This window comes from Podarcis bocagei (assembly GCF_964188305.1).
Source record: "Podarcis bocagei genome assembly, chromosome: W".
In the NCBI taxonomy this organism is placed as follows: Eukaryota; Metazoa; Chordata; class Lepidosauria; order Squamata; family Lacertidae; genus Podarcis; species Podarcis bocagei.
Window position 1 is genome coordinate 96,352,896 of NC_138131.1, and position 13,046 is coordinate 96,365,941.

The window sequence follows — 13,046 nt, forward strand, 5'->3', positions numbered from 1 at the left end:
GGTTAGGACCAGATCTAAAATGGCTGTTCCTCTTGTTGCTTCTCCCACTTTCTGGACAATGAAGTTGTCTGCAAGGCCAGTGAGGAATCTGTTTGACCGTATGCTCTTGGCTGAGTTTGACATCCAACAAATATCCGGGTAATTGAAGTCCCCCATTACTACTATCTCCCTTCCTTTTGCATGCTTGGCCATCTGTTCCAGGAAGGCATCATCTATGTCCTCCGTTTGGCTTGGGGATCTATAGTAAACTCCCACAATGAGATCTCTGTTATTCTTCTCTCCCTTAATTTTGACCCAAATGCTCTCACTTTGGCTTTGAGGTTCTAAATCTTGGATCTCTTCACAGGTATACACATCCCTGACATATAACGCCACTCCTCCTCCTTTCTTGTCTGGTCTGTTTCTCTGAAATAGATTGTATCCCCCCATTATTACATTCCAATCGTGGGACTTATCCCACCAGGTTTCAGTGATTCCTATTATGTCATATGTATTTTGCTGTACCAAGAGCTCAAGCTCATCTTGTTTATTTCCCATGCTTTGCGCATTAGTGTACAGACATTGAAGTCCATTAATCATTCCCCCGTGTCTCTTATTTAAGGATTTTTTCCTCCCACCACAAGGTCCGCGTGCTGTTTGCTCCATTTGGTCTATGACATTTGGATGATCATCTTCATCAATTGATAGACTCCTACCTTCAGGAGCACTGTCTCCCTCCCCCACATTAGTCAGTTTAAAGCCCTCCTGATGAGGTTTCTGAGATTTTTGGCAAAAACATTTCTCCCAACCGTTGTGAGGTGCAGCCCATCGCTTGCCAGAAGTCCATCTTCAAGAAACTGCAGTCCGTGATCTAAGAATCCAAACCGTTCCTGTTTTCACCATTTGCGAAGCCAGCTGTTCACTTCCACGATTTTTCCCTCTCTCCCTGGGCCACGTCGTTCAACTGGGAGGAGAGATGAGATGACAATTTGTGCATTTAGTTGCTTCAATTTCCTGCCGAGAGCCTCGTAGTCTCTTTTGATCTTCTGGAGGCTATTGCTTGCAGTGTCATTGGTTCCCACATGAACCAAGAGGAAGGGGTATTTGTCAGTGGGTTTTATAATTCCTTGCAGTCGTTCAGTTACATCTTGGATCTTAGCCCCGGGGAGACAGCACACTTCCCGAGACATCTTGTCAGGCCCACAGATCACTGCTTCTGTTCCCCTCAGTAGGGAATCCCCTATCACCACTACACGCCTCCTCTTAGGTTTGGTCGGGGTTCTTCCGTGAGCTGTCCGTTCCAAGGTCGCCTGCACATTCCCTGAGGACTGACTTTGCTGCTCGTTTTCATATACCTGATCGACTGTAATGAGGGAGAGATCCTCAAATGGAGTCTGCTCTTCGTCTTCCATGCTAGGGGAGAGGACTAGGGGAGAAATATGCCTCGATGCCGGAATTGGAGGCTTCCATTATTCTAAGCCCAATACGCAATCAAGATCCACAGCTTTTGTCAAATTTTGACCCGCTAGCAGTACCGACGCAAGATGCAGCTGTTGACCTGCTACCTGTACTGCCTATACGGGTCTGCAAAACCCTTGCTCTGCAAAAACCAGCTGAACATCATGATACATCAGCTGAACAACATGATATTTGTAACAGTGTCATCGAAGATCCTCTGGGCCAAATCAACCTATTGGCCCCTCAGTTAAAGCTATCACAGCTACCTAGGGACCAGCGACCTCAAACCTGGAACCACCAAGCAGGGCAGAAAGAGGAGGAGCCCAGCTCAGGAGCCTCAAACCACCGGAAAAGAGATTGACTGCCACTATTTCCACCATCACCCTATTTCCACATCCTTTCTTGGAATGTGGCGGGATGGCTATCTAAGCAGGGTGATGTCGACCTTCTGGATTTCCTTACAAAATTTCAGATTATATGTCTACAGGAGACATGGTGTCTAGATCTCCATGTCCCTTCTTTACAGGGATACGAAGCCTTTGCTACCCCTGCGATAAAACCAAATTCCCGAGGCCGACCTAGTGGTGGTTTAGTCACTTTTGTTTCTACCAAGCTAAAGTGCAAGGCCCGGCAACAGCAGTGGGTGAAGAGCAACAATTTACAAATCTTACTTATTTCTAGCAGTGAAGGAGGAGATTTCCTTTGCTTTAATATATATATCCCTCCCATAGGCACCCCTCCCCAGTCGTTACAAATCTGGGAAGATTTAGAGCTATGTTTGGAGAAGGCTGAATTAGAATTCCCTGGCATGGATATCCTGCTGGCAGGTGATTTCAACGCCAGGATAGGAAATGACATTAATACGTACTGCTCTAAATCCCAGTTCCTGCCAGAGGCAGATTGGTTTATTCCCTGGTCCTCTGACGATAAGGTCTTGAATAAGGCAGGCATTACATTAATGGAGACTGCCTTCAAACATAATTTGTATAATTTGCATGGTACCCATATGGACAGGTCAGGGGGTTTCTTTTCTTTTCTTGGACCTAGAGGTGCGAGCGTTATTGATTATATCCTGGTCTCCCCAAAACTCTTGGAGAGGTCACAGGGCTTCAGGACTTTCAATAGAATTGAGAGTGATCATCTTCCTATATCAGTTTCACTAATTCCCCGTGGTTTGGAGGATCCGCAATACCGCAATCACTGTGCAGACCCACCTCCAACTCTGGCCCTTCGTAGGCGTAAATGGAACAGCGGCCTGGAATCTAAAATCAAACTACACCTGCATTCATCAGACTTACTGGCCTTGAGAGACCAGTGTATCTCATCTAATTCTGACCCCCTTTCAACATTTCAGCAGGTCTCAGAGTCGCTCTTCCCACTACTCACGAATTCCAACCCTCCCAAACAACAAAACAACTCGAGGGCCTGGTTCAACAAAGACTGTAGGAATCTAAGATCTTTGCTTAGGAAATTACAAAATAAGGTAAAACAGGAAGGGACCCTGTCCTCAGTGGAAAACCTGCACAGGTGGCGTTCTCATTATAAAAATACTCTAAAATTTAAGAAATCCCTCTACAGAAAGGAACAATGGGAGGCACTTGACAAAGCGATCAAATTGTGGGACGACAAAAAGTTCTGGGAAATAATTGCTCAGGGAGTTTCACCCAAAGGGAAAATTGTAACCAACAGTATTTCATCTAACTTATGGTACCAACATTTTTCCTGGCTATATACAGCTCCAAACATTGCTAAACCGAGCCAGTTTCCTCCTCTTAAAAACGATCTATTAATGGGCTGGGATCCTGTTACCAAATCAGAATGTTTACAGCTAATTAAAACACTCAAGAATGGCAAAGCTCCCGGTGAAGATATGATTCCTCCTGAGGTGCTTAAATTAAATGCCTAGTGGTGGGCTGCTATTTTGGCCCAACTTTTTACAGCAATAAATGATACATGCAAAATCCCAGAAAACTGGAAACTGAGCCTGGTAGCCCCCATCTATAAGAAGGGAGACCCCCAAGACCCCTCAAACTATCGCCCCATAAGTCTCCCGGACATTGTGTATAAACTTTATACTCGATACCTGCTAAATAAACTGGTTGACTGGGCTGACCACTCTAACTTGCTTAATCCGGAACAGGCAGGGTTTAGAAAGGGCCATAGTACAACAGGCCATTGTTTGGTACTACAGACAATGATAGAGAAGTATACAAAGGTACATAAGAGCAAACTTTTTGTGGCTTTTGTAGATCTCACATCCGCTTTTGATTCAATCTGTAGGGACAAATTATGGCAAAAACTATATGAAACAGATATTGATAGACGACTTCTTATCAGAGTTTGCAGGGCAGCGGCGCGCGAAGTTATACGCATCTTTTAGAATTAGGGGAGCTAGTCTCAAACGTTTGTTGGGGGAGACCTAGGGTTTTTTGTGGGGGAAGTTATTTGTCCTGTCTTCAAGCTTTTTATGATGGAGGACCTCTGTAGCCACCCCCAACGACACGATCTCAAGATGGAAGGGGAGGGAACAGCTGCAGTCACCTGCGATTCCTGCGCAATGTTTGCCATCTTGCCAAAGGTTGCAGAGGACAGGGTCACACTTCAAAACGACCTTGACAGATTAGAGAACTGGGCAAAAACAAACAAAATGAATTTTAACAGGGAGAAATGTAAAGTATTGCACTTGGGCAAAAAAAATGAGAGGCACAAATACAAGATGGGTGACACCTGGCTTGAGAGCAGTACATGTGAAAAGGATCTAGGAGTCTTGGTTGACCACAAACTTGACATGAGCCAACAGTGTGACGCGGCAGCTAAAAAAGCCAATGCAATTCTGGGCTGCATCAATAGGAGTATAGCATCTAGATCAAGGGAAGTAATAGTGCCACTGTATTCTGCTCTGGTCAGACCACACCTGGAGTACTGTGTCCAGTTCTGGGCACCACAATTCAAGAAGGACACTGACAAACTGGAACGTGTTCAGAGGAGGGCAACCAAAATGGTCAAAGGCCTGGAAACGATGCCTTATGAGGAACGGCTAAGGGAGCTGGGCATGTTTAGCCTGGAGAAGAGGAGGTTAAGGGGTGATATGATAGCCATGTTCAAATATATAAAAGGATGTCACATAGAGGAGGGAGAAAGGTTGTTTACTGCTGCTCCGAGAAGCGGACACGGAGCAATGGATCCAAACTACAAGAAAGAAGATTCCACCTAAACATTAGGAAGAACTTCCTGACAGTAAGAGCTGTTCGACAGTGGAATTTGCTGCCAAGGAGTGTGGTGGAGTCTCCTACTTTGGAGGTCTTTAAGCAGAGGCTTGACAACCATATGTCAGGAGTGCTCTGATGGTGTTTCCTGCTTGGCAGGGGGTTGGACTCGATGGCCCTTGTGGTCTCTTCCAACTCTATGATTCTATGATTCTATGATTCTATGATTCTATGATTCTCAAAATACTTAGAGAGTTACATTCAGACACCACAGTTAAAATCAGAACTGGGATGTCAGGCAACTATACTGACCCATGTGGTAGCGGTTTTTGTGATGAAGGCCATGAAAGCCAGGGAAAGATTTATGGATGACAATGTAAAGACCCCTTCATCGTCTGTTTAACTCATTGCTGGTTTTCCCTCTCTTTCTATTTTGTGGGATGAAGGTTTTGTTGGCATAGTATGTAATGAATTTTAATATTTTTAACTATTGTTGTGTTGATGTTTGTGTACAGGCATGGTCCTCACAATAAACGGATTTGTTGTTGTTGTTGTTGGTTTAGGGTTACGGTTAGGATTATGGTTAGGGTTAGGGTTGGGGTTGGGGTTAGCGTTAGGGTTAGGGTTGGGGTTGGGGTGAATGACCACCGAAAGAACAATCCAAGCTTATTCGTCCTCTTCCTATTCAGATGGAACCCAAACACCTATGCTTGATTTGGGCTGATAAAAAACATTTCACTCTGCGATTTTTGAGTGAATGTGCATTCTAACCCCCAAAACAGCAATTTGAAATAAGCCCAATCAGGCCTTTCTCATCTTCTTTTTATGCAGATGGAACCCAAAGCACCTTTTTGCTGTGGTTGGGGGTGATTCTGGTCCACACCCCAAAAACACCATGCGAATTGAAATAAGACCAATCAAAGCTTATTCGTCTTCTGTATACACATATGGAAGCCAGGAGACTGTGTTGTTTTATTTTGGTCTCATTACACACACTTTGCGATTTCAGGGTCAATGTGCATTAACACCAAAGAACACGACATGAAATAAGCGAAATCCAAGATTCTTCTTTCTATGTAGCTGGAACCCAAAACAACCTGTTTGGCATTGTTTAGGCTTATTTTACTTCGCTTTGCTATTGTTAGTGTTAGGGTTAGGGTTAGGGTTAGGGTTAGGATTAGGGTTAGGGTTAGGGTTAGGGTTAGGGTTAGGGTTAGGGTTAGGGTTAGGGTTTTGGTTAGGGTTAGGGTTAGGGTTAGGGTTAGGGTTAGGGTTAGGGTTAGGGTTAGGGTTAGGGTTAGGGTTAGGGTTAGGGTCAGGGTCAGGGTCAGGGTGAATGACCACAGAACGAACAATCCAAGCTTATTTGTCCTCCTTCAATAGAGATGGAACCAAAACACCTATCCTTGATTTCCGCTGATAAGAAACATGTCATTCTGCGATCTTTGGGTGAATGCGCATTCTAACCCCAAAAACACCAATTTGAAATAACCCAATCACAGCTTTATCATCTTCTTTTTATGTAGATGGAACCTGTCAGGGCTGCCTCAGGTCTCAGCTCACAAAAGACCAACGCCAGGTTCTTCTTATATACAAGGATGTTTATTGCAGTTCATTATTGTTTCCACAACCGAGGCGCGCAGCCCCGTGTCTCTTAGCCTAGACGTTTGAAGTCCCCTCTGAATCGGTCCCGCCCCTACACCAGCTTAAGAGGCTTGTGCTAGTCCACCTCTTCCTGTCTTTCCTTTTCCGCAGGGTCTTTCTGCCCCCCTGGGTTCCTTCCCTCCTGCTCTCTCCTGAAGCGGATTCCTCAGATGCCTGTTCCCCCCGCCTTCGTGCTTTGGGGCCAGGCTCCTCCTCCGGGCTCTCTCCATTTCCGCGCGCCTCCACATTTGAACTTGGCGCGCGTTCGCTACCCCTGACCTTCCTCTTGACACTTACACTACTCCCTGTACTACTCTCCGCCTCTTCCGGCAGGACGTCCTGCCCCGATCTCCTTCCCCTGTCTCCTTCCTGCTCCGCTCCGTGTGTCACACTGGGAATTCCACTCTCTTCACTTCGTTCCTGCTGGGAAGCCGGCCCCGATCTCCCACTCCCACTCGGGGTTTCCCTGCTGCTTCCCTGCTCCTGGCAGGTCCCCCCTGTGACCCCCCCTTGGCCTGACTAGGGGTGCCCCCTTCTGGGAATCCTCCGATTCACTTGAGAGACTCATGGAAGACATCAAGTCATTGTCATCCTCTTCCTCACTGTCCTGGGATTCTTCCCCATCGCTCTCCGTCTCCCCCCTCACCTGTGCCTCTGTCTCTGAACCCCTGACAGAACCCAAAGGACCTTTTTGCTTTGGTTGGGGGTGATTCTGGTGCACACCCAAAAAACACCATGCGAATTGAAATAAGACCAATCAAAGCTTATTCGTCTTCTCTCTACGCATATTGAAGCAAAAAGACGGTGTTGTGTTATTTTGGTTTCATTACACACACTTTGCGATTTCTGGGTCAATGTGCATTAACACCAAAGAAAACGACTTGAAATAAGCGAAATCCAAGATTCTTCTTTCTATGTAGTTGGAACACAAAACAACCTGTTTGGCTTTGTTTAGGCTTATTACACTTCACTTTGCTAGGGTTAGTGTTAGTGTTAGGGTTAGGGTTACGTTTAGGTTTAGGGTTGGGGTTGGGGTTGGGGTTGGGGTTGGGGTTGGGGTTAGGGTTAGGGTTAGGGTTAGGGTTAGGGTTAGGGTTAGGGTTAGGGTTAGGGTTAGGGTTAGGGTCAGGGTGAATGACCACCGAAAGAACAATCCAAGTTTATTCGTCCTCCTTCTATTGAGATAGAACCGAAACACCTATGGTTGATTTCGGCTGATAACAAACATGTCACTCTGCGATTTTTGAGTGAATGTGCATTCTAACCCTAAAAACACCAATTTGAAATAAGCCCAATAAGGACTTTATCATCTTCTTTTTATGTAGGTGGAACCCAAAACACCTTTTTGCTTTGGTTGGGGGTGATTCTGGTGCACACCCAAAAAACACCATGCGAATTGTAATAAGCCCAATCAAAGCTTATTCGTCTTCTCTCTACGCATAGTGAAGCAAAAAGACGGTGTTGTGTTATTTTGGGCTCATTATACGCACTTTGCGATTTCTAGGTAAATGTGCAGTAACACCAAAGAAAATGCCTTGAAATAAGCGAAATCCAAGATTCTTCTTTCTATGTAGGTGTAACACACAACAACCTGTTTGGCTTTGTTTAGGCTTATTACACTTCGCTTTGCTAGGGTTAGTGTTAGTGTTAGTGTTAGGGTTACGTTAAGGCTTAGGGTTGGGGTTGGGGTTGGGGTTGGGGTTGGGGTTGGGGTTGGGGTTAGGGTTAGGGTTAGGGTTAGGGTTAGGGTTAGGGTTAGGGTTAGGGTTAGGGTTAGGGTTAGGTTCGGGGTGAATGACCACCGAAAGAACAATCCAAGCTTATTCGTCCTCTTTCTGTTCTGATGGATCCAAAACACCTATACTTGATTTGGGCCGATAAAAAACATGTCACTCTGCAATTTTTGGGTGAATGTGCATTCCAACCCCAAAAACACCAATTTGAAATAAGCCCAATCAGAGCTATATCATCTTCTTTTTATGTAGATTGAACCCAAAACACCTTTTAGCTTTGGTCGGGGGTGATTCTGATACACACCCAAAAAACACCATGCGAATTGAAATAAGCCCAATCAAAGCCTTATTCGTCTTCTTAATACGCATATGGAAGCGGAAAGACGGTGTTGTGTTATTTTGGTCTCATTACACACACTTTGCGATTTCTGGGTCAATGTGCATTAACACCAAAGAACACGACTCAAAATAACCGAATTCCAATATTATTCTTTCTATGTAGCTGGAACCCAAAACAACCTGTTTGGCTTTTTTTGCCTTATTGATAAAGCTCTGATTGGGCTAATTTCAAATCCAAGATTCTTCTTTCTATGTAGCTGGAACCCAAAACAACCTGTTTGGCTTTGTTTAGCCTTATTACATTTCTCTTTGCTAGGGTTGGGGTTATGCTTAGGGTTAGGGTTACTGTTAGGGTTAGGGTTAAGGTTAAGGTTAAGGTTAAGGTTAAGGTTAAGGTTAAGGTTCGGGTTCGGGTTCGGGTTCGGGTTCGGGTGAATAACCACCGAAAGAACAATACAAGTATATTCGTCCTCCTTCTTTTATATATATATAAATTTTTTATTGGTTTTACAAAATTTTTCAAACAATACAAACAAATAAAAAGACATACAAACATGTATAATTTCATAGCCCTTTTTTCATATCCCTTACTTCTCGGACTCCCCCATACCTCCCCTTCGTGCATCCCAATGTCCAAATTTCTTTCAGCAACTTCTAAATAATTTTATCAAATATATGTCTTGCTAATCTTTTCTTCAACTTAATCTTATGTCGCTGTAAAGAAAGGAGGAGGAGTGGCGTTATATGTCAGGGATGTGTATACCTGTGAAGAGATCCAAGATTTAGAACCTCAAAGCCAAAGTGAGAGCATTTGGGTCAAAATTAAGGAAGAGAAGAATAACAGAGACCTCATTGTGGGAGTTTACTATAGATCCCCAAGCCAAACGGAGGACATAGATGATGCCTTCCTGGAACAGATGGCCAAGCATGCAAAAGGAAGGGAGATAGTAGTAATGGGGGACTTCAATTACCCGGATATTTGTTGGATGTCAAACTCAGCCAAGAGCATAAGGTCAAACAGATTCCTCACTGGCCTTGCAGACAACTTCATTGTCCAGAAAGTGGGAGAAGCAACAAGAGGAACAGTCATTTTAGATCTGGTCCTAACCAATGCTGATTACCTGGTTAGTGGGGTAGATGTGGATGGATCATTAGGCGCAAGTGATCATGCTCTTCTGAAGTTTACTATACAGCGGAAAGGAGCAGCCAAGCATACTAGGACTCAATTTCTTGACTTTAAGAAAGCCGACTTCATAAAACTTAGGGAAGTGCTGAGTGATATCCCATGGACAGCAATACTAAAAAGAAAGGGAGTTCATGGTGGCTGGGAGTTTGTTAAGAGGGAGATAGTAAAAGCACAACGTCAGGCAATACCAATGAGACGGAAACATGGAAGGTGCCTAAAGAAGCCAGGGTGGCTATCTAAAGAACTTTTAACTGAATTAAGATTAAAAAATGATGTGTACAAAAAATGGAAAAGGGGGGAAACCACCAAAGAGGAATTCAAACAAATAGCCAGCACGTGTAGACACAAAGTCAGAAAAGCTAAAGCACAGAATGAACTCAGGCTTGCTAGAGAGGTTAAAAGCAACAAAAAAGGCTTTTATGGGTATGTTCGTAGCAAAAGGAAGAACAAAGAAACAGTGGGGTCACTCAGAGGAGAAGATGGTGAAATGCAAACAGGGGACACAGAAAGGGCTGAACTCCTCAATGCCTTCTTTGCCTCAGTCTTCTCCGATAAAGAAAACAATGCCCGACCTGAAGAATTTGAAGCAAATGATTCAGCAAAGGAAACACAGCCCAGAATAACTAAGGAGATAGTACAAGAATACTTGGCTAGTTTAGATGTATTCAAGTCTCCAGGGCCAGATGAACTGCATCCAAGAGTATTAAAAGAACTGGCAGATGTGATCTCAGAACCACTGGCAGTCATCTTTGAGAATTCCTGGAGAACAGGCGAAGTCCCGGCAGACTGGAGGAGGGCAAATGTTGTCCCTATTTTCAAAAAGGGGAAAAGAGAGGACCCAAATAATTACCGCCCAGTCAGTCTGACATCAATACCAGGGAAGATTCTGGAGCAGATCATTAAGCAAACAGTCTGTGAGCACCTAGAAAGGAATGCTGTGATCACCAATAGTCAGCATGGATTTCTGAAAAATAAGTCATGTCAGACTAACCTGATCTCGTTTTTTGACAGAATTACAAGCCTGGTAGATGAAGGGAACGCAGTGGATGTAGCCTACCTTGATTTCAGCAAGGCATTTGACAAGGTGCCCCATGATATTCTTGTAAAGAAGCTGGTAAAATGCGGTCTTGACTATGCTACCACTCAGTGGATTTGTAACTGGCTGACTGACCGAACCCAAAGGGTTCTCATCAATGGTTCCTCTTCATCCTGGAGAAGAGTGACTAGTGGGGTACCACAGGGTTCTGTCTTGGGCCCGGTCTTATTCAACATCTTTATCAACGACTTGGATGATGGACTCAAGGGCATCCTGAGCAAATTTGCAGATGACACCAAACTGGGAGGGGTGGCTAACACCCCAGAGGACAGGATCACACTTCAAAACGACCTTGACAGATTAGAGAACTGGGCCAAAACAAACAAGATGAACTTTAACAGGGAGAAATGTAAAGTATTGCACTTGGGCAAAAAAAATGAGAGGCACAAATACAAGATGGGTGACACCTGGCTTGAGAGCAGTACATGTGAAAAGGATCTAGGAGTCTTGGTTGACCACAAACTTGACATGAGCCAACAGTGTGACGCGGCAGCTAAAAAAGCCAATGCAATTCTGGGCTGCATCAATAGGAGTATAGCATCTAGATCAAGGGAAGTAATAGTGCCACTGTATTCTGCTCTGGTCAGACCACACCTGGAGTACTGTGTCCAGTTCTGGGCACCACAATTCAAGAAGGACACTGACAAACTGGAACGTGTCCAGAGGAGGGCAACCAAAATGGTCAAAGGCCTGGAAACGATGCCTTATGAGGAACGGCTAAGGGAGCTGGGCATGTTTAGCCTGGAGAAGAGGAGGTTAAGGGGTGATATGATAGCCATGTTCAAATATATAAAAGGATGTCACATAGAGGAGGGAGAAAGGTTGTTTTCTGCTGCTCCAGAGAAGCGGACACGGAGCAATGGATCCAAACTACAAGAAAGAAGATTCCACCTAAACATTAGGAAGAACTTCCTGACAGTAAGAACTGTTCGACAGTGGAATTTGCTGCCAAGGAGTGTGGTGGAGTCTCCTACTTTGGAGGTCTTTAAACACAGGCTTGACAACCATATGTCAGGAGTGCTCTGATGGTGTTTCCTGCTTGGCAGGGGGTTGGACTCGATGGCCCTTGTGGTCTCTTCCAACTCTATGATTCTATGATTCTATGATTCTTTTTCTTTCTCAAAACCTCGCCATTTTAGCATTCATCTATTTTATAATAGTTCTTAAGATAGATTTTAAATTTCTTCCAATCCTTTTCCGCCGTCTCTTTCCCCTGGTCACGGATTCTGCCAGCCATCTCAGCCAGTGTCATGTAGTCCATCACTTTCATCTGCCATTCTTCCAGAGTGGGTAGATCTTGTGTCTTCCAATACTTTGCGATGAGTATTCTTGCTGCTGTCGTAGCATACATAAGGAAAGTTCTATCTTTTTTTAACACCAATTGGCCGACAATGCCCAAGAGAGAGGCCTCTGGTTTCTTAGGGAAGGTACATTTAAGTACCTTTTTCATTTCGTTATATATCATCTCCCAAAAGGCCTTAATCTTCGGGCACGTCCACCAAAGGTGATAGAAAGTACCTTCGGTTTCTTTACATTTCCAACACTTATTATCAGGCAAATGGTAAATTTTTGCTAGCTTGACTGGGGTCGTGTACCACCTGTAAATCATTTTCATAATATTTTCCTTTAAGGCATTACATGCCGTGAATTTTATCCCGGTGTTCCACAACCATTCCCAGCCAGCAAACATAATGTTATAACCAATGTCCTGTGGCCACTTAATCATAGCTGATTTAACTGTTTCATCTTGTGTATTCCATTTCAGCAGCAAATTATACATTCTTGACAGATTCTTAGTATTGGGTTCTAACAGTTCAATTTCTATTTTTGATTTCTCCACCTGGAAGCCAATTTTCCTGTCTTGTTTATACACCTCCATTATTTGATAATAATGGAGCCAGTCTCGTACTTTTGGTTTCAATTTCTCGTGACTCTGTAACTTCAACTTATCTCCATCTTGTTCCAAAATTTCCCAATACTTTGGCCATTCCGCTTCCATATTAAGTTTTTTCAACGCCTTAGCCTCCAAGGGTGACAACCATCTAGGGGTTTTGTTTTCCAACAGATCTTTATATCTTATCCAAACATTATATAAAGCTTTTCTGACAATATGATTTTTAAAGGCCTTATGCACCTTAATTTTATCATACCATAGATATGCGTGCCAACCAAATGCATTATTAAAACCTTCCAAATCCAAGATGTCTGTATTCTCGAGGAGCATCCACTCTTTCAGCCAGCAAAACACAGCTGCTTCGTAGTACAGTTTTAAGTCCGGCAGGGCAAATCCCCCTCTTTCTTTTGCGTCCGTCAGTATTTTAAATTTTATTCTGGGCTTTTTGCCCTGCCAGACAAATTTCGAGATATCCTTCTGCCACCTCTTGAAACAATCCATCTTGTCAAGA